This window comes from Pelobates fuscus, chromosome 5 (genome assembly GCF_036172605.1).
Source record: "Pelobates fuscus isolate aPelFus1 chromosome 5, aPelFus1.pri, whole genome shotgun sequence".
In the NCBI taxonomy this organism is placed as follows: domain Eukaryota; kingdom Metazoa; phylum Chordata; class Amphibia; order Anura; family Pelobatidae; genus Pelobates; species Pelobates fuscus.
In genome coordinates this window covers 323,353,567-323,381,086 of record NC_086321.1, presented here as the reverse complement: position 1 = coordinate 323,381,086, position 27,520 = coordinate 323,353,567, and the positions used below count along the sequence as shown (strand labels likewise).

Sequence of the window (27,520 nt, the reverse complement as noted above, 5' to 3'; positions counted from 1 at the left end):
GTGTATCAAAGGTAACAATATATAGGTGAAAATACTGTGAATCATCCAATCAATATGCAGTATATCAATCATAGGAATATACAGACAAAGGAAACAGTGCTAAAATAAACCAATGCTATAAATGGGGAGAATAGGAGCAAACCTAGAAATAGGGTTCCCTCTAAGCCCTATTAACAAGGATAGTACAAAAGACAAGACAAGTAAAGGTTGCGCCAAAGCTGACTATAGTACAGCTAATTGTGAGCAAAGTCCAAAATATAGTGGTAAATCTTAAGAAACAAACTTTAAAAAAGAGAGATACCAAAACAAAGTCTTAAGTTATGCCTGATGGACCGCCAACCGCCTGTGTAGGGGAATATTCTCTGTATGGACCAAATGGAGACGGCTTCTTAGGATCCATATGTGAAGAGAGGAGAAGATAACAGTGCAATACGTCTAGTACAGAAAGTGGATAACAGGAAGAAAGAGTCTATGGTAATCCTACTCATGTGCAGTAGAGCCTAAACTAGCTCTAGTGTGGATGGCATACAGCGGTACAATCCCCGCTTATAGGTTACGTGTAGAGTGGTAAGTATCATACCAATATGTAGACCATAGGGAGGATAAGAAAGAAGCGAGACCACTGATAGTGCTCGCTGTATAAAATTATATATAAGGAGTATAAATAATAAAATGTTTACTCACATATGATTGAGCAGGCAGACTGCTCGATGACTCAGGTGTGAGTGGTATAATCCCCACCTAGGATTTCTTTGGAGTAATACTGAGCAGGAAGAAATAAAATCAGGATACCAAGCAGCAATAGTGAAAATAAAAATATATAAAAAAGTAAAACGGCACAGAACTTTCCCACGCTGTGTAAAATGACACAGAGCACTATGATTGGCTAGATTTCAAGCTAACCAATCAGAGTGCTGTGACAGGTAAATGTAGAGACTAGCCTGTCAGTCTCTTCATTTACCTGTCAGAGAACTCTAATTGGATGGCTTAAACCAACCAACCAGAGTGCTCTGAGCTTAATTGCAGGGCGGGCCAAGGCTTAATAAGCCTTCCTCCACCCTGCAGAGCTCAGCCCTCCATGGGTGAAGATGCAACGGTCATTATAGATTTTTATTTGGCCTTTTTTGGGGCTGAAAAAAAAGAAGATTTTAGAAAAAAGAAGACATCAAATGGTAAGTGTTATGATTTTTTTTTTACAGGTACCTAGTTATTGCCCCCCCTCACTATTTTTAGGGTGAGGGGGATAGGTAGAGGTTAATTTTGTTTGGAAGGGGGTGACTAAGGGTTTGCGGACCGGTGGGGGGGGGGTACATTTTTATTTAGGGCCCCCACCCTCTGCTCAGGGGTGGGTGCCAGGGGGGAGGACAATAGGTCCCTCTTATACTAAATTATTCTAATTTAGGGCCCCCACCCGCCGGTCAGGGAAGTCACCCTCCTGCACCTAAAAGGTAGGGAATAGGAGGGTGACTAAAATATTTTGTCTGTGTGTGTGTGTCTATGTATGTGTGTCTGTGTGTGTATGTATGTGTCTGTATGTATCTGTGTGTGTGTCTATGTAGGTGTCTGTATGTATCTGTGTGTGTCTGTATGTGTGTGTGTGTGTCTATGTATGTATCTGTATTTATCTGTCTGTGTGTGTGTGTATGTGTCTGTGTGTCTGTATGTGTGTCTATGTATGTGTATGTATGTGTGTGTGTATGTATGTCTCTGTATGAATGTGTGTGTGTCTATGTATGTGTGTCTGTGTGTGTCTACGTATGTGTCTGTATGTATGTGTATCTGTGTGTGTGTCTATGTATGTGTCTGTATGTATGTCTATGTATGTGTCTGTATGTATGTGTGTGTATATGTATGTATGTGTGTCTGTGTGTATCTCTTTGTGTGTCTGTATGGGGTGGCGGTGGGGGGGATGGGGTGGTGCGTGGGTGGGGGGCCCCATCGATCAGTTTTGCACCGGGGCCCCATGGATTGTGTGTACGCCACTGGTCAAGAGGTAGCAGAAAAAGATTGAGAGTTAGGGGGCAGCCAGTCAGTGTTGATTCTATTCACAGATCAAGTGACAACTGACTGATAGAGGGGGGGAAAGGAGGAATAGTAAAACAATCTATGCTTCCAAGCAGGATTTTCCAGACACTTTGACTGCAGCTACTGAGGGAGACAGACCAGCAGTGATACAATGTGTTTTACTTTAGCTGTGTCTGTGTGGTGCAGGAAGATAGCTGGGGTCATTGATTTTAGTGTGAGACTATGCTTAGATTGCTCCTGTAATTAGATAGATAAATATATTTTGAATAGGATATACGAGATTGCCATTTTGTCAATGATCCTAAGGTTACCAATATACCGTTACAAAAATGTTTAAATTTTTATGTGTATTCATTCCAGTGTGTGTTGTACAAGTGTTCGAGCACAGATCCTGCACAAGTCTAGCATTGCATGTAGTAGACTACACTTTGGAAATCATGGGAAGGGAGAGGGTGTAAAGTTATGGACCTGGAGTAATACTTATATTCTTGAGTACGCTATATTGGTCCCCTTTATTCTTGGTCCCCTATATTTGGGTAAACTTTGAAAATTATTTTTGCAAAATATGAAAATATAAAAAAAAAGTAAATATATATATATATATATATATATATATACATTTAAAAAAAAAAACTATTAAATAATTTTAAAGTTTATTCAAAATATTAAATCACATTAAAAACGTAGCCAAATATATTAAATGGAAGCCATTATTTCTAAAACAAATGACAGGGGCATTTTTTTCTAACATTTTCTACTGCCCCTTCAAGAAATCAGATTTTATAATTGATAGTATAAGTATTTTGTAGAACAATAAAAGTTTATTGGATATTTATCTACACCACAATTGGTTTCCCTTTTCCAATAATTTCTTTTCCAGCCAACAGGCAAAATGCTGTAATGGTATTTTTTTTCCTTGCTACCATTCTGCTTCTGTAACACTTTTATTTTTAACTATTTTAATTATAGACACCTACAAATTTAAACTGCACCTGCTAGAGCAATGTGATAATCATCACTGTGGCTGAGAAGTAGGATTCCACTAGACATTTGCAGCGTGTGAGAATCAGTCATGCTTTTAACATTTATATTTATTATGCTACTTTATTCAATACATTATAAAAGACATACTTGAGTTAAGAGATGCTGAAAATGAATGTGATAGTTGGAGTTCATCCAATTGCAATTACAATGCTGCTGTGACAAAACTACATACTTTGGTTCCCAAAATGAATTTTTCTTTGTTCGGTAGATAAATCTACCGAACACCAACCACCCCCTGGCTCAGTATAAAGAAAACCGCAGGAATTAGTGCTCTCCCTGTGTGGCCACCATTCGCATAACCGAACAACACAGGCTTGAGAAAATGGTGGCCATCTTGTCGCACAAAAAGAGGCAGAGGAACTTAATGGTTGAGTGTCTGGAACTCCAAGTCAGACATTCGATTCCGCGAACACCGGTCAACTACGCGATCGCCTGCTTCTTTTCAGAGACAAGCCAGGAGAGCGCTGTTCGGTAGGTCTGTTCCCACGAACAAGGCAAACAAACCCTACCTATGAAGCAGGGGAAACATTTGTTGTTTTGTTCGGTTTGGAACTCCCGAAATTGACCACCTCATGAGCGGTCGGTCCAAACTTTACCCCAGTGGCGATTCGTCTGTGTTCAAGCGCTATTTGGACAACTTGGTTGCTCAGATACAGGCTATTCGGGGATATGACATTTATGGGGTTTCATATATGTTTTGTGTGTATTATTATGTATTTTTTATATTTTGTATTTTATGCATTTTATATTTTATATTTAGTTTTTTGGGGCATATACACTGTACTCCTGAATCGCATAAAAGCCGGGCATCTGGCCTGAATAAAATTATTCCTGTTGTACCGTTCATCTAGTCTAGGCTAATGTTTGGGTATGCGACTGACGAACCGCTAGATTTACTATTATGCTGCACTTTGATTCTTGGGAACGTACGAATCAGTGCTCCGAACTGCGGGCTATAATCACTAAGTACCTAGCAGATCGGGAGCATATGAACGGGTATACGAAAAACCAGCATTCGTTACAGCTGCCTTTCAAAAAAGTGAAAAATAATGTGAAAGTAAAATAAATAAATAAGTATATGCAAAAGTAAAAAAAAAAAAAATTAAAAAAGTTAATTGTAAATAGTTTAAGATTCTTTATATTTATTCAAGCACTACCTACCTTACTTGATGTTATGGGGGGTCACATACTTATGACATACATTGTGGGCATCAATCCTATCTACTTTTCATGCAAAGTCCCAAACCATAGCAAGCGTAAAGAACAAATTCCTGCCCCAAGAGTTAAGATGGGTAAATCTGGGAACACTACAGGGTTATTTAGTAAAATGTGAATTTCAAATTTAAGGCCACAATAACCGAACTGTAAGCATAACTGACTTAGATAATTTTCCCGTTTGGCTATTTTGACCCCAATGAAATAATATAAAAATAAAAACCTATATTTCTAATGCTCTATTCTTCTCTTCTTTATTTAGATTCAGGCCCCTCCCTAAATCTATTTATTTGAGGTTTGTAGTAAGAACAGAGTTTGACTAGGTTCCGTGGAAAGCACCACTAGTGGATGTCAAGTAGACATTTAGGTACTTCACCCTGCAATGTAAGCATTTAAATGTAATCTCATAGAAACATAGAAACATTTTAAGTTTAACATTTTAAGTCAATAAAATTAGATTTTTTTTTTCTTATCATTTGTAGTATGTTATTAGTTCATTCATTGTCAGTTAACACATATTATTTCATGACAATAAACCATGGCATAAATTCTCTTCAATAACAAACTGCAGTGAACCGAAAATTGAATTGTGAAATTTAGGCTAAAATAGGCTAACTGTGACTACACTTGGTTGCTAGACTTTGCCAAATTGGCTAATTTCCTTAAAGGATCACTATAGGGTCAGGAACACAAACTTGTATTCCTGACACTATAGTGTTAAACCCACCATCTAGCCCCCCCTGGGCCCCTCATGTTTCCATAAATATAGTCAAAATCTTACTGTATTCAAGCTTGAAGCTGTAACTCTGCATGCTGTTAGACTTAGAAAAAAAAGCAGTGTGCTGACATCATCAGAAGTGGTAGCCTGATCCAATCACAATGCTTCCCCATAGGATTGGCTGAGACTGACAAGGAGGCAGATCAGGGGCAGAGCCAGCATGATTCAAACACAGCCCTGGCCAATCAGCATCTCCTCATAGAGATGAATTGAATCAATGAATCTCAATGAGGAAAGTTCAGTGTCTGCATGCAGAGGGTGGAGACACTGATTGTTTGGATGCATTTTAGGCAGCCATGACCCAGGAAAGATCTCTCACAGCCATCTGAGGAGTGGCCAGTGAAGTTATCACTAGGCTGTAATGTAAACACTGCATTTTCTCTGATAAGACAGTGTTTACAGCAAAAAGGTAATGATAATACTCACCAGAACAAATTCAATAAGCTGTAGTTGTTCTGGTGACTATAGTGTCCCTTTAAGTTTGCAATCCAGTTTCCAATTCACTATAATTCAGTGTTTCATGAATTACCCTTCATGGCTTTTTATTATATCAAATGATGGGTCATATTTTTTAATAAAGGTCACTGGGGCTCATGGTTGTGTTTTATTCCTCTCCTAACCTTTTTTTCTGTCTTTTTTAAGCCTACCATTTTTACTAGTGCAACTTCACATTTGTGACATCCCTTGTTCATTAAAAAGATATATTGATGTCTTCTTCCAGAGTATCACAGAACGACAAGTTTTAACAAAAACAGACCAAACCATGTGCTGAATACAGAATATTTTTAAATCTCATTTACGGGGGCGGACTGACCGGTCGGGCACTTCGGACATGGTCTCTCTGTTAAGAGCCTCAGGCGGCTGCAGCTTCTTCTTACCCCCTACCCTGTAGCGTGGCCGAGCTGCTCTCCGGTCCGCGGTGTCCGGCCGGAGTGATAGGAAGGTGCACACTCAGTGTGCACTTCCTGTCAGTCCGGCCGGGTACAGGAAACAGAAAAGAGGGGGGTAAGAAGAGTGGGAGGGGGAGTAAGAAGAGGGGGAAGGGGGAGTAAAAAGAGGGGGAGGGGGGAGTATGAATAGGGGGAGGGGGCAGTAAGAAGAGGGGGAGGGGAAGTAAGGAGGGCGAGGGGGGAGTAAGAAGAGGGGGAGGGGGGAGTAAGAAGAGGGGGGTAAGAAGAGGGGGAGGGGGAGTAAGAAGAGAGGGAGGGGAGAGTAAGAAAGGGCTAAGAAGAGGGGGGAGTAAGAAGGGGAGGGGGGAGTAAAAAGAAGAAGGGGGAGTAAGAAGACGTGGGAGGGGGAGTAAAAAGAGGAAGGGGGAGTAAGAAGAGGGGAGAGGGGGTTGAGAAGAGAGGGAGGGGGAGTAAGAAGAGGGGGAGGAGGGAGTAAAAAGAGGAAGGGGGAGTAAGAAGAGGGGGGAGTAAGAAGAGAGGGAGGGGGGAGTAAGAAGAGGGGGAGGGGGAGTAAGAAGGGGGTAAGAAGAGAGGGAGGGGGGAGTAAGAAGAGGGGGAGTAAGAAGAGGGTGGGAGTAAGAAGGGGGTAAGAAGAGGGGTAGAGTAAGAAGAGGGGGGTAAGAAGAGGGGGAGGGGGGAGTAAGAAGAGGGGGAGGGAGGAGTAAGGGGGGGGAGAGAGGCTCTGGGAGCTCAGCCTGCAGCTCCTCTGGGTCCTTCTTGCGCGAGCACAGAGCCTTGCCGCGGTTACCACGGCAACATTACGGCTCTTGCAAGAGTAAGCTCTAGCCCTGGAGCTACGGGCTAGAGTTCACTTTCAACACTGTGACCACCAGGGATTCCTGGTGGTCGCAGTGGTGAGAGTGAACTCTAGCCCCATAAACACACTGCCCCCCCCCCCCACACACACACCATACACACACACTGCCCCCACACACACCATACACATTTACACACATTGCCTCACACACACACACATACACTGCCCACCCATACACACACAGCCCCCCATGCTAACATTGCCACACACATACACAGCCCCCTCATGCACACATTGCCCCACACACCCTACACATTTACACACTACACCCCCTCACACACTGAACCTTTCACACACACTGCACCCCTCACACATTGCACCACTGCTCCTATACCCTACATATACCCTCATATCCCAGCAGACCCCAGGTAAGTTGTCAAACTTTCTTCTTAAACGGTTTGACTACTTACTCTGGGAGGGGGCCCCTGCTCTCCTGGCACCATAACCACTACACAGAGCAGTAGTGGTTATTGTGCATGGATTATTTCTTTAAATAATCTACAAGTGCCCCAGTAGCCAGCAAGCCAGCCAGCCCACAGGCCAGCCAGCCCACAGGCCGGCCAGCCAGCCCACAGGCTGGCCAGTGGCCAGCCAGCCCACAGGCTAGCCAGTAGCCAGCCAGCCAGCCCACAGGCCACCAGTTAGCCCACAGGCCAGTAGCCAGCCCACAGGCCTACAGCAAGCCACAGGCTTACATCCAGCAAGCCCACAGCCTGCCAGTCGCAGCCAGCAAGCCACAGCCTGCCAGCCAGCAAGCCCACAGCCTGCCAGCCGCAGCCAGCAAGCCCACAGCCTGCCTGCCGCAGCCAGCAAGCCCACAGCCTGCCGGCAGTAGCCAGCAAGCCCACAGCCTGCCAGCAAGTTCACAGCCTGCCAGCCGCAGCCAGTAAGCCCACAGCCTTCCAGCAAGCCCACAGACTGCCAGCCAGCAACAGTAATTAAGGTAAGAGGAGCCAACCTAGGTATCAGCAAGCTATGTTGTGTTGCTATATTGTGAATAGGAACCAGAGTGTTGGAGAGACCCCCCTCCAGGCCCCATTAGACTCCATTGTAGTCTCTAATGGGACCTGGAGGAAATTCTTTCTGACACACTCTCTAAAGGACACTGATATAGCCTCTGCTAGAATGACCCCCCCCTCCCCCCCATGGCCCATTAGCCCTCAATTGTAGTCTCTACTGGGGCGTGGAGGCGACTGTTTCCAGCAGGGACGCTGAGATGGCCTCTGTTAGAAAGACCCCCTTCCAAGCCTATTAGACTCCATTGTAGTCTCTAATGGGGCCTGGAGGGGATTCTTTCTAACACACTCTCTAAAGGACACTGAGACAGCCTCTGCTAGAAAGACCCCCCTCCATGGCCCATTAGCCCTCAATTGTAGTCTCTACTGGGGCCTCGAAGGGATTATTGCACTTTTGTTCCTTGTGTCTAAAGATTGCGTAGGGTGTGGCTGGAGGCGGTGCATGGAGGCGGGACATGGGTGGCGCTTGCTGCGGAGTATGGGTGGGGCCTGTAAGGGGGCCCTTGATTTATTTTGCCCGGGGGCCCTGAGGGTTCTCAGTCCGCCCCTGCTCATTTAATATATGTTATTATCTGCTTTTTGATTTATAACATTTTACCTGTTTGGAATGGATAATCTTAAGGTTACAGTTTCTGATGTTCACTGAAGTCGCTTTACACTGTTGATACAATTTCAGACATTCCCTGAAGCAAAAGACAAAACAAAACAATACTCTTGTGTTACACACATATTTCTTATTACATCCATTTTGGTCAAAAAAATCAAGTCCTTATATACTGTGCCCCAATAAGTGTAAATAAATAAAGCGGATTTTATTGGGATGCTTACCATATGACTTACACAACATTCCTAACACTTTAAGGATGCAAAACATTTTTATTGTGACACAAGTTAATTAACAAACAAAAAACAGACATATGCTGGATACATAAATATGTATACCCATTGCTTTGAATTACAATTAACTGCCTAAAGAATTTACGTACTTATCTGAATGGAGTCCACCTGTGTGTAGTTAAAGTGTCACATAATCTCAAAATAAATACATCTGTTTTCTGGAAGGCCCTAAAGTTTGTAAAAGAAAATCCTAGCAAACAGCATCATAAGGGCCACAAAGCTATAAAAACAGGATATAGTTCTAAAGAAGCACCATTCCTGGTCGAGTTTAATGCATATTTGTTTTCATATGAATTACAATTCTGACAATTGGTGGGTCGTCCAGATTCTGTAATTCCGAATCCGATGCGCCATATAGACATATCATGAAAAAATTACGCAGACAATGGGCGAATGATTGATGATTAGGAGACAGCCACTAAATCAAATAAATGAAAAAATTAAAAATTAACCGGGAATAATCTAGACCAAATGCTAAAAATACGCAACAAAGAGCTCAAAAGTAACTGAATCTTAAATATCGTGAATATTAACCAAATCTGGACCGAATTTGAATGGTAAAACAACAGTCTATTCGGTCGGAATTTAGTCAACCAAATGACTACAGGAATTAACTTAATTAAAAAGGGCGTAAAATATAATGTATATATTTCTTTATGAATATATTTATTTTAGTACAGTGGTTGGCTTATTTATTGCACCTTTTTGGTTCTTCTAAATGGTTTTCCTTGAGTCCTTTGCATGGATAATGTTCGGACGAGCCCAACGACTGCATCGACAAAATTTAGTCTGGTCAAATAAACATTTTTCTTCTTGGGAAAGGGTTTTACCAAACTGAATTTTTCAGCTGTGCATAAGTCTAATTGAATCTATTATTAAAAAAATTAAAGAATATCACCCTACTCCAATAGCACAACAAGGACATCCTTCAAAACTCAGTGAACAGTTAAGGAGGGTATTAAAAAAAACAGTCAAACAGACCTTAGGCTAATGGTAACTCTGAAGGAGAACTCTGAAGGATCTAGAGACGGCTAAGAGAAATTGCTCGTTACACAACTAAACCCTAGATGCTCAACAAAAGCCAAGCTTTAAACACATACATTGGGAAAAACCTATGCCAAAAGTTTGCCAAAATACATGTGGGAGACACAGCAAACATACTAAAAAATGTTATCTGGTCTGATGGTTCCAACACTATGTGTGGTGAAAATTCATCACTGTTCTTCAACTTCAGAACCCCATCCCCACAAGGAATTATGGCCATCGTATTATTACATAATAGAGATGTTTTTTTATTAGCAAAGACTTTTTTGTTACAAATTTAATTAACTTTTGTATATAAACGTTACACCTTCAAACTGTTACTTCATTTATGCAATAATCCATACAAGTTCCAGGTCAAAACTCTTCAAAACGCTAAAATTCCCAAGGGGAGTGAATATTTATGCAAGGTACTGTATTTTTTCAATTATACCTCATAAAAAAGCAAATTAACTATTTTGCAATCGTTCTTTAACAAGAGATGTGTGATATTTCCCAATAGTCCCAGAACTGGTGGAACCATCCCGATTTCAGGGTTCGGTCCCGCTGACCTCAGTTATTCTCTGGAGTACAATATTCTTAATCACCACAGTACAAAAGCATCAAAAGATGCACTCTCACTATGTGAAATACAGTCAGCTTTAATAGAGCTCTGCGCATGTTTTGCTTTAAGTGGACAACACATGTGCAGAAAGGCTGTCAGTCACCTGGAGTCCATTTACTAAGGTGGTAAAATTGGCATGCCCCCATAGGCTTGTCCCAATTTCATACCTTCACATGTTGGAGGTAGTTGTAGGATAGTAGTTGTGGAATAACTCAAAGTTACTTGAAGGTGGTGCAGCTCCATTGAGAATCACTCCTATCATCCATGTTTGCCGTCTTTACTGAAGTATCAATAGCACAGAAGAAAAAAATACAGTGGTTGTAAAATGTATAGTAGAATACAATTTGCTGGTATTCTGTATAGTTATAGATAATATTTAAGTAATACCATGTGCGTGTCATAGTTTAAATATTCTTTTTTTTTTTTTGAATTCTTTATTTTTGGAGTGCAAGATATTACATACGAGTCACATACGCCACAACAGCGTGCGATAAAACTGGGATACATGCGATTAATACAGTGGCCGGTGGGAATTGCACAATTTTTTTTTTTTTTTTTGAGAAGAGCATAGTAATAGGCTTGGTAGTAATAAATGAGGTACAATGTATGAATTGCAGCTAGGCGATTAGCCTTGAGTAATCGAGAGTATCACGTTGGTTTAGGTGCCCAGGTAACATCTAGCTCATTGTGTACTACGCCATTAATGGGCGAGCGAGATTTGAATGCATATAGGTTACATTGAGATAAAACAAAACAAAAATTCTAAACTGTTAACCTCTTGGTATCGCTTGTTTTCACTTATATAGAAAGTGTGCACAAGTTAGAGAGACGTCTCTGGACTGTATAATATAATACAATAAAACATGGTATAAAACTATGTGATGGATGTATAAATTGTGAAGCATTTCTTGTTGTGTTCAAGCGTGTCACTGACTGCAAAATTGGGTTTGCTGTACCTGGTTACTGCCTCGCCGCCCCCCCCCCCCCCCTCCCGCGGCCACCCACGGCCGGGGATGGGGGGGAGGGAAGGAGCCCCACGTATGTCTAGGTGCGTTTGAGAGTAGTTTGGATCAGATGAGGCGCCGGTGTGGGCGTATGCATAAGTGAGCTGTATTGTGTGGACATTTGCTATACAACTAATGAGCATTATTAAAGTTCACATTAAAACAACATTAAGGACACTCATTGAACTTGAGTGGCCCGCGTAATATGTCATAGTGTCTTAGTGCGGCCGAGTGGCCTATAGTCCCGTTCAAAGTGATCTGCATTTGGAAAGACCTCAGGGCCCCTTCAAGTGCCGTTATCTTCGGCGGTGGTCTGTTCTGGTCCGCGTGGTACAAATATTTTGGAGCGCACTGGGTCCCATCTGTGTTGCTGGCGTGGGTTCTCTTGGTGTACCGGTCCAGGGATCGCATCTTGGGGTAGGCCTAAGATGTGCTGTATGTTTCTTGCATCCTGCATCGAGTGCACCACATGGCTGTCTTCCCCTTTCCTGACAATTAACGATCGGTCAGAGCGCCACCTGTATTTAATGTCCCGTTGCCTGAGGAGGGTAGTGAATGGCTTCAGGGTCCCCCTCCATGCTAGCGTGCCGCCAGTCACATCAGCGAAGAAGGTTAATGTATGACCCTCAAACGAAACCTGAGTTCTGTTCTTAAGTGCTGCCTGGAGTGTGGCCTTGTCCTTGCGGTGGTTGAAACGGACTATGAGATCACGGGTTGCAGAAGCCGGGGCTCTAGCCGGTTTTGGGACCCGGAATACGGATTCGACTGGAATGCATTTAGATTGCTTCGGTGTGAGTAGTTCCGTCAGGAGCCTGCGGACTAAGTGCGGCAGCTCCTCTGCCGGTATATCCTCCGGCAGCCCCCGTACCTTGATATTAGTGGCCCTGCGCTCTTCCTCTGCGGCGGTGAACCTTCGATCATATTCCTCGTTTTTGAGTTGTAGCTTAGTAATTTCCGCCTGCATTGCTGTGATTTGCGTATCTCGCGCCACAGAGGCGTTTTCCAGGGTTCCCAGCCTGCCATTCATGCCTTGTAGCTCCGTGCGCAGGGAAGCCATGTCCGCCTGTAGTGTGGTCTGGAGGCCCGCCAACAGGGTTTTTAGTACTGCGGTGGTCACCGGAGCGTTGTCCGGGTCTGGAGGTGTAGTTCCCTGTGCAGGTAAGTGTGCGGTCATTGGGACTTCTCCTTCTTGATAGAAGTCGTCCGAGTAGTCGGAGTATGTGTCAGTGTGGTCGGCCATTTTAGGCCTTGCCGCCTCGCGGGCCTGTCTCCAAAGAGCCCCGATGTCTTGGCTCTGCCTCGGCTGATCGGGCTTCGCTTTTTTAGATTTACGCCCCATATCGGTTCTGTCGGCTCTCCCTTTCACCGGTGATGATTTGAGAGAGGTTTAATGGGCCGAAATGGGTGAGAGTTTGCTTTTTCTGCGGGAGCTGCAGTCCCATGCGACTTCTCCCAGTTTAAATATTCTTAAACATATTTAACATATTTTTGTTTCCATGTTTTTTTTGTGGTTGTAAATCTTACTTTTACTTGTCTAAACAGCCATTTCCATAGCTGTTTCACACACCATGCATAATTCATTTCAACTCTCCAAAGCAGGTGAGACTCAATAAACCACTTCCGCACTTCCGCAAAAACAATGGATATCCATTAACAATAATTTACAAAGTGGTCATTAATGTTATTACAACTGCCTTTAAGGAATAAAAAATAATAATATTTTAAAAGACCCATTGTTGCACTCCTGCAGTAGACTACAGAGTGCATGGGGCAACTGATTCTTTACCCGGAAGTGGTTATGGACAAGGTTTTATCCAGCTTTTTAGTCAAGGGCTTCTTCATCTGCCATTCAGGGTCAATCACAAAAACTCAGCCATTGTTCCAGGGCCCTCCAGGAGAGACTCTTACTCCACAGCATTACTATTGCTTCAATCACAGGGCAGTCCCATATTGATAAGGAAAGACCTACAGCTGCTGCTACCCGCTGCAACACTGACAATCTAAAGGGATGAGGCAAGATAGTTTTGACTTAAGGAAGTAATTAGACAACTCTTCCAATCGATATATCGATTTTGTTTCACAAGCCACAGATACCATAAAACCACTGCACAAGACCGATAAGGTATAACATTTGTTCTTTATGTAGATGTAAAAGTAGAATAGTCTCCCTAGTGGTAGTAGGAGGCTGTAGACATTATTAATAATGTTTTCTGTTGCTGACTCTAGTAGGGCTTGAACCAAAATAGTGTGGTTATCCAACTGTAGATTTATTTGCAGTAATATGCTAGTTGGTACAAAAGAAGGGAACTGTGACATCACACCCAAGGCAGATCCCTGTAGACCTTAAATGTGATAGTTTTCCATATGTTGTTAACATTTGCCTCTAATATGGCCTTTGCTGCAGAACACACATAAAATCTCTCTTCCTCAATAATGTTTTGTTCTGCATGAGTTGTCCAGTGTAGGTTAAGGAGGTCTGTCTTAGAAAAGCTGGGGACCAATTTAACATAGTAGTTGTGTGTTTTCTCCTTAGGTGCCTGTCTATGCTTTATTCGTGTTTCTCTGTGAGTCAACTGAGTTGATACATTTTCCAAGTCTTTTGGAAGGTCTTGAGTAGCAAATAAATAAAAAATGTATCTCATATCCCTTCCATAAATGCTACAGCCAAGGCGTTGCTATTAAAGCCAATCTTAATACAATGAATATACAATTTGATGGCATAATCACGTAAGGAACAAGATACTTGGTACATAGTACCCTCAGAAGAAACAACTATTGGAAGAATACATGTGGTAGCAATGGTTACTGTAGTGGAGCGCTAGTCCTGACAAGGACTTTTCCTCTGCTGGATCCTTGAAGACTGGAACTCTGGAACTAGGCGCTGAAATGTGAATAGCTCCATTCCCCCCAGTAACTGGACGACACACAGTTCTGGGACTACAACTGGTTTATTTCTTTCAAACACAGCCTTTTATGCACAGATCCCCAGCATGGGGTCTCCATACAAAGCATACACAAGTCCCTCCCAGGTGACACATTGTATGAGAGATAATTAAGTCTAAACTGAGTAACTCAATTATCTCTCAGGTACAGGAAAATATACAACATATATACAAAACACCCTAAAACATAGTCATAATTCACAGGAACCCCAACATTTGTATATCCCCGAAAAGTTCTGATCTGAGCACCCAATATATCCAAAAAGCGCTCAGATCTGTTCAATAGAACGGAATTACCATCTAGGTAAAGTTCTGACCGACCGGCCATGAGGCGATAGCCCAAAACAGTCCGAGAAGAATGAGGGTGATGGCCAATCAGCTTCCGGGGTTCCTGTACGAACACTGACGAATGCTCCCCCTGGCTTTTAGGTAGCGAATGCTCCCCCCAGTTTGTAGTTCATATATCCCAAACATCATTCATCTAGGTGGTCGGAAAGTAGAACGGGCAGCAGTACGAACTCCGCCCGGGTTCGTGGACTTGCGTAGCCGAAAATAGTTCCAGGCGTTCCTCGACCATGTACCTCTGCCTGTGTGCGGGAGACAAAATTACCACGTGCGTTCGGTTATATGAATGGCGGCCACCTAGGGAAAGCACTTGAGTCAATGTGTTAAGGTGTTGATTTGTGGTTAACAGCCAGGGGAGGTCGGTGTTTAGGGATGTATAAAGAGGGGGACCACACACCATCCAGACATAAATGGCTTTTTACAGTATTTTAATTAGCTTAGCATTCAGTTGTGATAATAAATATTGATCGTATGCTTGCACTGAACCACCAATTATCATTTGGCCTGACCATTGTGAGCCTTTTGTTTTCTATTAGAAACTCTGTGGCCATGGGAGTGGCAATTATCCACATTCCTGTGAAAAATAATTGCTGAGTGCAAGCTGGCAATGTTAAAAATATTAATATAATGTTTTTTGGTTTTGACAATTTTTCTTTCATTGAAGCATAGAAATGATCATACGGAAAAATGAAATCGGAGTGACAACAGACATTTCAAAATCTGTGGACAATGGTAGAACTGCAACGAGAGTAGAAGTAATATACAAGTTAGGTCAAAGTTCTGAGTGAGAATGCCTCTTTCTGAGATATAATAAAAAATAAAACAAGTTAGGTACACATGTCTATGCATAACAAAAAAGAAAAACAATACTCTCAGGCTTATATATACGCATTCTGGCATACAGAGCCATCTACAGACTAGAAAAACACTGTGCTACAGTACACTAGATTCCAGGGAAACATGCATAAACCAAATCCAAATAGACAGTGTTAGGCTAAACTAATCATTAGGCTGTGCAGACATGGCTGTTTGTGCAATATATACAAAGAATATAACAGCAATACAATCTCTAGACATGGTGCTGACAATAGATTTTAGAAATGCTGAACCTCAAGCTAGTCATAACAGAGTATAACCTCTGGGACCGCATACACTCTGACGCTATACCACTTCAAAAGGAGAAAGAACATAAGAACAAAAAATAAGCGAAAATAAGTTGCATAGCTTTTAAAACAAGTAAAATAATGAACTCAGGCGACAGTCCCGTAAGCTAGTTCAGCCGATTCCTATCACTGGCAGTGCTATTACTTCTTCAGAAAAGACATCGCACCAGGATGGGTTGCTCTTGCAGCCCCAGGCTGGGATAAGCTGCTTTTTGCTCATTTCACCCCGAGGAGGCCTCTCCTCCAGGCGCATGTTTCTCCGGTCACCCTGAGCTTTGTGGCTGAAACAGCATATGATAGTCCAGAGGGGACCGGGATATCCCCCACTTGTCCAAAGGGGGCTAGGAGTACCTCAGGTCCAAGTCACAAGCCAAAGAGTGAGGAAATCGTCCAACTCTCCCCAGCCCCGCTCCCTGCAGGCCCCAGCAGGCTTGCTCAGGTACACGGTAATGCAGAGCCGCAGAAAATGTTTCAATCTGCTTGCCCAAGAGCCCCTGTCCCGAGAAATGCATTTTAGTTGATGTTAAAGTGTGATGGCTGGGATTAATACCCCAAATTCTGACAAAGTTGCAGTAGCCTAAGCACCACACAGGGCCGGCCTTAGGCATTTTGACGCCCTGTGCGAAAAATCTTCACAGCGCCCCCCCCCCCCGTCATCCATGTATGCTGTAATGTTTGTGTTGTCTGTGTATGTGATAGTAGGTGTGATGACTGTGTGTGATATGTATGCTATGTGTGATATTTGTAATGGGTGTATTAACAGTGTGTGATATGCGTGTATTGGTTGTATGTGACACACACACACACACACACACAGAGTCAGACGGCCATACACACACACAGGAAGACATCCACACACACACACAGGCAGACAGTCATACACACAGACAGACACACACACACAGAGGCAGACAGTAATACACACAGACACACAGTGGCAGACAGTCATATACACACACACACACACACACAGGCAGACAGTCTCACACACACAGGCAGACAGTCAGTCATACACACAGACACAGACAGTAATACACACAGACACACACAGAGGCAGACAGTAATACACACAGACACACACAGAGGCAGACAGTCATACACACACACAGACACACACAGGCAGACAGTCATACACACACAGACAGTAATACACACAGGCAGAGAGTCACACTCACCTGACAATCACACAGTTACCTGTGGAGTTCATTGTGGAGGCAGTGCAGCTCCTGGTGACTGTTTGGTGGGGAAGCAGGGACTCCTTCCTGCTTCCCCTGCAGCAGTTTTCCGGCGCTTTTAGCTCCGCCCCCGCCGCATGGTAAGCTCCGCCCCCGCTGCAAATTTAAAAAAAAAAAAAAAAAATTTTTTTTTTTTTTTTTTAAATCCACGGCGCCCCCTGCTCTATGGCGCCCTGTGCGGCCGCACAGCTCGCACACCCCTAAGGCCGGCCCTGGCACCACATGACTACTCAGCTTGAATGTCAAGCTACGCCCCTGGTTTGCATGTTTTTTATGCTTACATCACTCTAGATCAGGCATAGGCAATCTTCGGCACTCCAGATGTTTTGGATTACACCTCCCATGATGCTTTGCCAGCATTATGGGTGTAAGAGCATTATGGGGGATGTAGTCCACAACATCTAGGGTTCCGAAGGTTGCCTATCCCTGCTCTAGATTAATATACTGCCACTTTAAATGTGGTTTTAGAGGCACTATACAAGATATCTGGGATTTTATAAGAGATATGAGAAGGATTTGGGAATTGTTATAAAAAAAAAACAAAAAAAAACTAGGCAACAATGTACACTGTCAATCAGCAGTAAGGCCAGTAAGGTATTGACATGAATAAAAAGGGGCATTCATTCTCAGGATGAGAATATAATTTTGCATCTTTATAAATTACTGGTAAAACCACATCTTGACTATGCTGTGCAATTTTGGGCACCTGTTCTAAAGAATGATACTACGGCACTAGAAAAAGTGTAGAGGTGGGCTATAAAGATAATAAAAGGAACGGAATATTTTAGTTATAAAGAAAGGTTAATACACTTAAACCTATTTAGTTTAGAAAAACAGCGCTTACAAATGTACCTTTTGTACATTGCCACTAGGAGTACATAATACCTTATTAAATATTTTATTTGTTTTATGTTTTTGTTTTTTTAATAAATAGTAAGAAGCCATATCATGCAACGCTCAATTTATTTATTTTACTGTCTAGCTTTATTTTATGAGCACTTTATTTGAGATATTTAAAGTACATTTTTTCTGTATCTTTTACTTTTGTGCATATATAGTATAACCAGTGAAGTGTATTGAATGAGACTTATTGGGTTCACTCATAGGCTGTCCTCTATCCTTTGAATATTAATTATTTTGAAAGGAGAAGTATATTTCTGGATTTCCTGGGAATTTAATTTACACCATTAACTTGGATCATTTTAACTGCTGTAAAACACAGTGATGAAAGAGTCTAGTTTTTATTTTATATATTTTTTAATATGTTATTATGGGGTAATTGGGACAGGGAGTATATATACCTCAAAACCACCTTCTCGCTTACAATCACAGGGGACTATGAATAGCTCAATGACAAAGGGGTTTAGGGACACTCACAGGGTAGGTACAGAGTCTGCATTTACCCCCAAACCTCTCTAGGACTCATAGATAGAGTAAGCAATAATGACAAACTTGAGACCTATTCATCTACCCAAAAGGGGCGGGGAGAACAATATGTATGTGTTGAATGGGTGACAGGTAGTCCTGCACCGGTAACGAAAGGGATTCAGAATACGGTCATTTAGCTCTAAACAACAACAAGCAGTTTTGGCTCTGGATGAAGGCATGTGCTTATAACTTCATTTAGTCCGTGTGAATGTGTGAGGGGCAACTTTAATACACTGCTGTTTATTTGTAGAGTTTGCCACCCTATGGGGGAATGGATAGAACACATTGCTGCAAGCTACCGGTAATTATCTCTCTAGCCCTCTTGACCACTTGGGAGATGGTTATTGTACAGGTGCAGAGTTCATTCCATTGAAATAATACTCAGAAAAGTAAAGAAAAAATAATCCATATTCCATTGTACTAAATACTCAAAATATGCAACCAATAGCTTAATAGAAAAAAACATTGTTTTTGCTATTTCAAATTGGTCTCAAAACAGCTCATCCATTGCCCATGTCATTTGTTTATTGATTTAATGGTCATATGGTTATTTGGAATTCAGACCACCTGCCAATCAGTAAAAAATTGGGATGAATCACAATTCGGGTGAAACCGAACACACATGTCTCTCTGCAAACGAGGGATATACTCGGAGCATTTACCAACAAAATGAATCCTTTACTAAATTACCCAATTTTTATGGGAGGGAGGCACTTGGAGGGGTATCAAGCAGTTAAATTGTATGCTGCTGTGATACATGTATATTTAATTGCCTACCACACAATTTAATTTTCTTTAACTTTAATTGTTGTAAGTGAGCAGGGAGGCTGGAGAACAGACACTCAAACAGCATTATTAATATTGTCTCCAAGCATTTCTTGATACGTGATTGCTCTTTGGGAAATCCTGTCAAGTGACTGATATGACAACCCTGGTCTTGGAGAATTAGTATCAGAATGTACCCATTGATTGCAGCATGCATGTTTGTATCACAGTATCTAAGCCATGAAGTTCACTCTTTCATACTCTAAGGATAATTATTTTGACGGTCCTGGCCCACTTTTTTTTATAATGGGGCTAAGGACTCTTTTTACAATACTAACATCTAGGGTGCATACGCGTGAGACACGAGAGGCTTATTCACTTAACAGGTAATTATGCTGGATTTAAATTGCACTTAATAATCCACTTTCGGGGATAAAAAGTGGATTATAAAAAATCTTATATTTCCGTGTGACCGTATTTCCTTCTTTCCTCTTGCTGTCATCACTGTCTGATAATTAAAAGTGTTATGCAAGCAATTTAGTAGAGCATTCCAGCATTTAGTGGGTCCATGTAGATTTCAGATCAATATAATAGCCACATTATTACAAAAAAAGGGCTTTTCGAAATGGGTGTTTGAGGCTTTTCACGCGGCCAACTCATCATCCATTTTGACAAATGTAGCAGTTTGGCATTTTTCAAACCAAAAATGCATTTTTGTGCTGAATTTCACAGTTCGGGTCCGTACTATTATTATAAACACCTTATATGTTTTCAGGTGACTCACTCAATTGCCCCGTTGCACCCTCCTAACCTTTCCGGATCTGCCACTGTGAGGGCGCCAGGTAGAGGTAAGTTTGTGATACCAGGTTTATTGGAAGCTATAGAGTTACAGACATACCTATCAAACTGGCAAATCTGACAGATGGATATTTTGTACATACGGTAATACAGATTAAGGAACAGCATACACATAAAAAACAATATTTTCCTGTTCCTTAATCTGTATTATGTATACATTTTGGTCACTACGGCAGCACCATTCCTGCAAAATGAATGTTCTGTGTGTACCCCCAATTCCTCGTCTTTAATAAGTATGTTTGGAATCCAGAGTAGATTCCTTTTGGGTTGAGCACCCTGTCCACCCCCCAGCTTCAGAGGTTCCTTTGGAGGTGACGACAAGAAGGTATATATTTGAGGAGGTTTTGGATAGTAATGGCAGTTTCATTATAATTATCTTAGAACAGATATAATTTATGCATTGAGTATATACCTCAAATACTATCACTTCAATTGTTTAGTTTTGAAATTGCAATTTGTTTAATTAATTTTGCATTATATATATTCACAATGTTCTTACAGCAAAGTATTAACATACACTTTAGGTTATTTAGCACTAACATTATTTGATGAGTCTCCCACTTTGAAATTAGTGTAGGACCCACTGATATTGGGGTGCTGTGCAGGGCCAGACTGGCCCACTGGGATATCGGGAAATTTCCCGGTGGGCCGTCGGCACCTGGGGCCGGGCAGACAGCTGGATGTGCTGGCGGCCGCAGGGGGAGCTGTGCTGGCGGCCGCAGGGGGAGCTGTGCTGTCTCCGCTCTGACACTCACTAGCAGACACACACTAACAGACACACACAAACTAACACACAACTAACACGCTCAGTAACACACTGTCAGGATCGGGACAGGGATCCAACACGCAGAGTACAAACAGGTACAGGATACGTATACCGTACCTTAGAATGGCCGGACTAACGTACGGAGAGTATAGAGAATGGTCAGAGACAAGCCGAGGTCGAGGGAACGAGAGGACAGGTAAGCGAGGAACAAGCCGGGTCAAGGATAACAGAGGTAAACAGAGTAAGTCAAACAAGCCGGGTCGGAACCAAAGGGATAACAGAAAATACCAGAGCACTGTGTGACTAGACAGGCTAGAACCACGACAGGGCAATGAGCAAATGGGAGAAGCAAGTTTAAATACCCTGGCTCGGAGTGAGAGACACGCCTCCGACGAGATCTGATTAGACTCTAAAGGATTGAGTGACAGGTCGTTCCGGGCTGGCGTCATGACGTCGGTTTCCGGACGTCCTGCTACAAAAGGAAGTGACTCCCTCGCGGCCGGCGTTTATGTGACCGGGAGGACCGCGAGGAACAGAGGAAACAGCCCGTCCGGACGGATAGACGTCTAAGTCTCTGCCTCTCTCGGAGGTAGAGACCTCAGGTACCCTGACAGTACCCCCCCTCTCAGATACACCCACCGGGCGGAAGGAACCGGGACGAGATGGGAAGCGGGAGTGAAACGCCCTGCGGAGACGAGGAGCATGAACATCCTCTTGAGGTACCCAACTCCTCTCCTCAGGACCATATCCCTTCCAATCGACCAGATATTGTACTCTCCCCCGGGAGATTCGAGAATCGATAATAGAGTTAACCTCATACTCCTCCTGACCCTCCACCTGAACAGAGTGAGGAGAGGACGTTGTGGAGGAAAATCTGTTGCAGACTAGTGGTTTCAGCAATGAAACATGAAACGAGTTAGGAATGCGTAAGGCAGTAGGAAGATCTAGACGATACGCAACAGGGTTAATCCGAGTCAGCACCCTGTAAGGTCCAATATAACGAGGAGCGAATTTCATGGAAGGTACTTTTAAACTGATGTTTCTTGTACTCAACCATACTCTATCACCTGGAACAAACACCGGAGCCGCCCTTCTACGTTTATCGGCGTGTTTCTTAACCAGCATAGAATTGTGCAGAAGAATTTGTCGAGTCTGATCCCACAACTTCCTCAAATTGGCAACATGAACATCAACCGACGGTATCCCTTGGGAAGGGGAGGCCGAGGGAAGAATAGATGGATGAAAGCCATAATTCATGAAGAAGGGGCTTGAATGAGTAGAATCACAAACGAGATTGTTGTGTGCAAACTCCGCCCAAGGAATCAAACCAACCCAATCGTCCTGGTGTTCAGAAACAAAACAACGTAAATATTGTTCAATTTTTTGGTTGGTGCGTTCAGCAGCTCCGTTAGACTGAGGATGATAGGCAGAAGAGAAATTCAATTTGATACCCAGTTGAGAGCAGAAGGACCTCCAAAAACGGGAAACAAATTGGGAACCTCTGTCAGATACAATTTGGGAGGGTATCCCATGTAAACAAAAAATCTCCCTAGCGAATATCTCCGCCAATTCGGGTGAAGACGGGAGTTTAGGCAGAGGAACGAAGTGAGCCATCTTGGTGAATCTGTCAACCATGGTGAGGATGACAGTCTGTCTTTTAGAGATAGGCAAATCGACAATGAAGTCCATAGCTAAACAGGACCATGGTTTCTCTGGAACCTCTAAGGGATGCAGAAATCCACATGGCAGCGTATGAGGTTGCTTAGTCTTAGTACAGACCTCACAAGTATCGATGAAATCTTTAATATCCCTACGCAAAGCAGGCCACCAGAAATCTTTGGAGATTAAAGCATACGTCTTGCGAATGCCAGGATGCCCAGCTACCTTGCTGTTGTGGAAACACCGCAACACTTCCAGTTGGAGAGCAGGAGGGACGAAGTGTCTATCCCCAGGAGTCTGTTTAGGAGCTAGATGTTGTAACTTTATGATCTCGGTAAGCAACGGAGAATGAATCCTGAGATTCGTGTTAGCGATGATATTACCTTTAGGAACTATCGAGGAAAGAACTGGCTCAACTACAGTGGACGGTTCATATTGGCGAGATAAAGCATCGGCTTTGGAGTTCTTAGAACCAGGTCTATAAGTAAGCACATAATTGAAGTGAGTCAGGAACAGGGACCAACGAGCCTGCCTGGCGGATAGGCGTTTAGCCTCCCCAATATAGGACAAGTTCTTGTGGTCCGTTAAGATAGTAACAGGATGTAAGGTCCCCTCTAATAAATGCCTCCACTCCTTAAGAGCCATAATGACCGCTAACAGTTCCCTGTCACCGATGTCATATCTGCTTTCAGGACCAGATAGTTTCTTAGAGAAAAACCCACAAGGGTGTAACGGTTTGTCCACCCCTAACCTTTGTGACAGAACAGCCCCTACTCCCGTCTCAGAGGCATCGACCTCGAGTAGGAACGGCAGAGTCGTATCAGGATGAACCAAAATCGGAGCAGAGGCAAAAAGTTCCTTGAGCGTCTTGAAAGCAACAAGAGCCTCAGTAGACCAGGTCTTAGTATTAGCCCCTTGTTTGGTCATATTGGTAATAGGCACAATAATAGAAGAGTATCCCTTAATAAAGCGCCTATAATAATTAGAGAAACCAATAAACCTCTGAATAGCCTTGAGTCCCTTAGGCAATGGCCAATCTAAAATAGATTGGAGTTTGTCAGGATCCATCTTAAAGCCTTCCCCAGAAATCACGTACCCAAGAAAGTCTATCTGAGACTGGTCAAAACTGCATTTCTCCAATTTACAGTATAGGCCATGTTGCAGAAGTTTGAGCAATACCTTTCTGACTTGTCTGTGGTGGGTCTCAATCTCCCTAGAGTGTATAAGTATGTCATCCAGGTATACAATGACACAATCATGTTGAAACTCCCTAAGAACTTCATTAATCAAATCCTGAAAGACTGCCGGAGCATTACAAAGACCAAATGGCATAACCGTGTATTCATAGTGACCATAACGGGTATTGAACGCTGTCATCCACTCGTGTCCATCCTGGATTCTCACCAAGTTATACGCCCCTCTGAGATCTAACTTGGTGAAAATTTTAGAGCCCTTTAAACGATCAAAGAGCTCGGTAATCAAAGGAATGGGATAGGCATTTCTGATGGTTATCTTATTCAACCCTCGGTAATCAATACAAGGTCTCAAAGTGCCATCCTTCTTTTTAACGAAAAAAAAACCAGCCCCGGCGGGGGAAGAGGATCTCCTAATGAATCCTTTTTCTAGATTCTCACGAATATATTCCTCTAGAACTGAGTTCTCTTGAGTGGATAGAGGATATACATTGCCCCTCGGAGGCATAGTACCAGGTAAAAGCTTAATTTTACAATCAAATGACCTGTGTGGAGGTAAGGTATCGGCATTCTTTTTGTCGAATACTGCTTTTAAGTCCTGGTAAATGAACGGTATCTGTCCCTCTGTAGACTGAGTGGAACTACTCGGTGTGTTTATCACAGCCAATGGGGAAACCCTGCGTAAACACTTCTCCTGGCAGCCCTGACCCCATGAGAGTATCTCCCCTAACTCCCAATCGATAATAGGGTTATGTCTTTTTAACCATGGGTACCCCAGGACTATGGGGACCGAAGGGGACGAAATGAGCATAAGTGATAAGTTCTCCTCGTGTAAGATACCAACAGTTAAGTTAACGGGTATAGTCTCACGGGAGATAACAGGCTCAAGTAAAGGTCTACCATCTATGGCCTCAACGGCCAAGGGTGTATCCCTTAACTGGGATGGGACAGTGTGTTTAGTAGCAAAGGCTTGGTCGATAAAATTCTCAGCAGCTCCGGAATCTATCAAAGCCATAGTCTTTAGTACTCCCTTCTCCCAAGTTAAAGAAACTGGTAGCAGAAGCCTGTGACCCTTATAATTATGAGTAGAGGACAAAATAGAAACACCCAAGGCCTGTCCTCTAGAGAAACTTAGGTGCGAGCGTTTCCCGAACGATTAGGACAATTCAGGCGTAAGTGACCTCTGACTCCACAATACATGCATAATCCCTCTCTTCTCCTGTACTGTCTCTCCTCTTCCGAGAGGCGAGTATTGCCTATCTGCATAGGTTCAGGAAACAGTGAGGTAGTGGAATCAGGATTTTGAAATGCGGGAGCTAATTTAAAGGAAGGTCTAAGGTTCCTCTCTCGAGTGTTTTGTCTCTCTCTTAAACGCTCATCAATACGAGAAATGAACGAAATTAAATCCTCCAAATTTTCAGGGAGTTCTCTAGTAGCAACCTCATCAAGGATTACGTCTGATAACCCGTTCAAAAATACATCTATATAAGCCTGCTCATTCCACTTAACTTCTGACGCCAGAGACCTGAACTCTAGTGCATAATCCACGAGAGTTCGGTTCTCCTGTCTCAGGCGCAACAGTAATCTGGCTGCATTGACCTTTCTACCAGGGGGGTCAAAAGTTCTTCTAAAGGCAGCTACAAAGGCATTATAGTTATATACTAACGGGTTATCGTTCTCCCATAGTGGGTTGGCCCATCTCAGAGCTTTCTCAATGAGTAAGGTGATAATAAATCCAACCTTTGCCCTATGTGTAGGATAGGAGCGAGGTTTTAATTCAAAGTGGATACTGATCTGGTTAAGAAAACCACGACACTTCTCAGGTGAGCCACCATAACGTACTGGTGGTGTAATACGGGAAGAGGCACCTACAGTGGCTACCTCTAAGCCTGAGCTCACAGGAGAAATAGAAGTAGTACGCGTCTCCTCTGGCGGGTTATTAGCACGAGACAATAACGCCTGTAGTGCTAGCGCCATCTGATCCATTCTGTGCTCCATGGCTTCGAACCTAGGATCAGAAGGACCAAGCTGACTGTTTGTACTTGCAGGATCCATTGGCCCTGTCGGAATGTCAGGATCGGGACAGGGATCCAACACGCAGAGTACAAACAGGTACAGGATACGTATACCGGACCTTAGAATGGCCGGACTAACGTACGGAGAGTATAGAGAATGGTCAGAGACAAGCCGAGGTCGAGGGAACGAGAGGACAGGTAAGCGAGGAACAAGCCAGGTCAAGGATAACAGAGGTAAACAGAGTAAGTCAAACAAGCCGGGTCGGAACCAAAGGGATAACAGAAAATACCAGAGCACTGTGTGACTAGACAGGCTAGAACCACGACAGGGCAATGAGCAAATGGGAGAAGCAAGTTTAAATACCCTGGCTCGGAGAGAGAGACACGCCTCCGACGAGATCTGATTAGACTCTAAAGGATTGAGTGACAGGTCGTTCCGGGCTGGCGTCATGACGTCGGTTTCCGGACGTCCTGCTACAAAAGGAAGTGACTCCCTCGCGGCCGGCGTTTATGTGACCGGGAGGACCGCGAGGAACAGAGGAAACAGCCCGTCCGGACGGATAGACGTCTAAGTCTCTGCCTCTCTCGGAGGTAGAGACCTCAGGTACCCTGACACACACACACTCACTGACACACAAAAACTAACACACTCACGAGTAGACACACTCAATAACACACACTAACAGAGACACACAAACTAACACACTCAGTAACAGACACACACCCACTGACACACACACTAACACACTCACAATTTTTTTTTTTAAATGTAATCCCCTAGCCTCCCTACCTTTGGGAGTGTTGAGGGGATTCCAGCTTTCCCTGGGGTCCATTGGGGCTGCTGGGCTGCCTGTCACTGCAGGCGTTGAGGGAGCACTCATACTCCTGTTCAGCTCCCTCACGCGCCGCTTACTGATGCCGGATCCGGAAAGACATCATATTCCGGCTCCGGCATCACTGTGGTGCGTTCAAGGGAGCTGGGCAGAGAGAGCTCAGGGGAGAATGCTCCCTTGCGCGTGCGCCCACCCGCAAAGTGACGCCACGGCCAGCCTTGGGGGGCCCTGAGGTGGCCAGCTCCTGGGCCCCCCAAGACTAGAGACTGGCAAAATGCGGTCATGGCCACACTGGCATACATACCCAGATCACAGGGTGGCTGGGCCACCTGGAGGGCCAGGCCCGGTCGCAGCTGCGACCGTGGTATGTATGCCAGTGCTTGTATGTGTCAGTGAGATTGGCTGTATCTGCATGTGAGTATGCTTACTATATAATTAAATGGTTTACTCTGAGAGGACCAATATTTTATTAGAAAAAGCAATATATATATTTGTGTATATATATAGAAAATAGTAGAAGACCGGCACTCAAGGAATTTGATCAAAATATTTACTGTTCAAAAAATTCGACGTTTCAGCTCCTCTAGGGAGCTTTCATCAGGACATATGTCCTGATGAAAGCTCCCTAGAGGAGCTGAAACATCGAATCTTTTGAACAGTAAATATTTTGATCAAATTCCTTGAGTGCCGGTCTTCTACTATTTTCTACATTTGAGCTACCAGAGCACCAGGTATACATTTTCCCTTTTTTTGGAGTGCAGGGGTTTTCTATTTCTCTTGTGTATATATATATATATATATATATATATATTTATATATATATATATATATATATATATATATAAAGAGGAAAAAGAGTCCTTGCACTCAAGCCAAATATATCAAAAAGTACTTTGCCGGGTGCCAGCCAAGGTTCAATTGTTCAAT

General features: G+C 43.3%; 1 protein-coding gene across 2 annotated transcripts in view; it reads right to left on the bottom strand.

The window, feature by feature from the left end:
* The window catches only part of PTPRS (protein tyrosine phosphatase receptor type S), a 359,172-nt gene that overhangs the window by 234,443 nt on the left and 97,209 nt on the right, over positions 1–27,520 (bottom strand). Inside the window, exon 3 of one of the 2 annotated variants that reach the window (XM_063455600.1) lies at positions 8,444–8,528. The exons of the other annotated variant lie outside the window; for it this stretch is intronic. The gene's annotated coding sequence lies outside the window, so the exon portion shown is untranslated. The remainder of the gene's footprint in view (positions 1–8,443; positions 8,529–27,520) is intronic. 2 annotated transcript variants of the gene reach the window in all.